Source organism: Cicer arietinum, chromosome 3, assembly GCF_000331145.2.
Source record: "Cicer arietinum cultivar CDC Frontier isolate Library 1 chromosome 3, Cicar.CDCFrontier_v2.0, whole genome shotgun sequence".
Classification (NCBI taxonomy): Eukaryota; Viridiplantae; Streptophyta; class Magnoliopsida; order Fabales; family Fabaceae; genus Cicer; species Cicer arietinum.
In genome coordinates this window covers 40,566,729-40,567,488 of record NC_021162.2, presented here as the reverse complement: position 1 = coordinate 40,567,488, position 760 = coordinate 40,566,729, and positions in this window count along the sequence as shown.

Below are 760 nucleotides of genomic sequence, written 5' to 3'. Positions count from 1 at the left end.
CCTTTTTTAGTTGTGTGGGGGGGGGGGGGGGGGAGTCAAAATTCTTGGGGCAATGTTTTTGTACAGGTCTGCCGAGAATACCACAAGGGTATGAGCTATGTCTGGCAAGCCTCATAGCCCTGGTGTATTTTGATGTTTGAATACTTTGGATTTTTTATTTAAAAAACTATTCCGCTGCTTGTAAATATTTGTTGACTTTGTCGTTATGTTACGGCTTAAATATTTATTCAAAAGTATTTCCTTCTTTATTTCTTCGTTTTTATTAATTTATTTTGAAAAAAAATTACACTCGTGCAGTTAAAGATTGGGGTGTTACACAAATCCCTCATAGTTTCCACCAATAAAGGGATTGAAATCAGGTTGACACTTGATATTCTGACTACCATTCTTGACCTCCCTACAGAAGGGCCTGCCATTTTTGAAAGCAATTGGTATGTTGTCATGAACCTAAAACAAACAAAGGTGTTCTCTAATTTGTTCTAAGAAAGGTCCACTCGTCACCTTTCCATCTATCTTAAACCCCTTCCAAAGGTTTTTAACAGCATTAGCCAACATGCCATACTTCCCCACTGTGGAAGTCATGAGTATGAATCTGACAACGATGCTTTGGTCATCTATCACCTTTAAAACTGCAAACGTCTCAACCTACCCCATATCATCATCCATCATATGATCACTGCTGCAACCAAAGATCACTAGAAGAATACAGTCCCTTATGGGATGATCTTCACCAAAAACTTTAGGTGCTTTCAAATCCCTC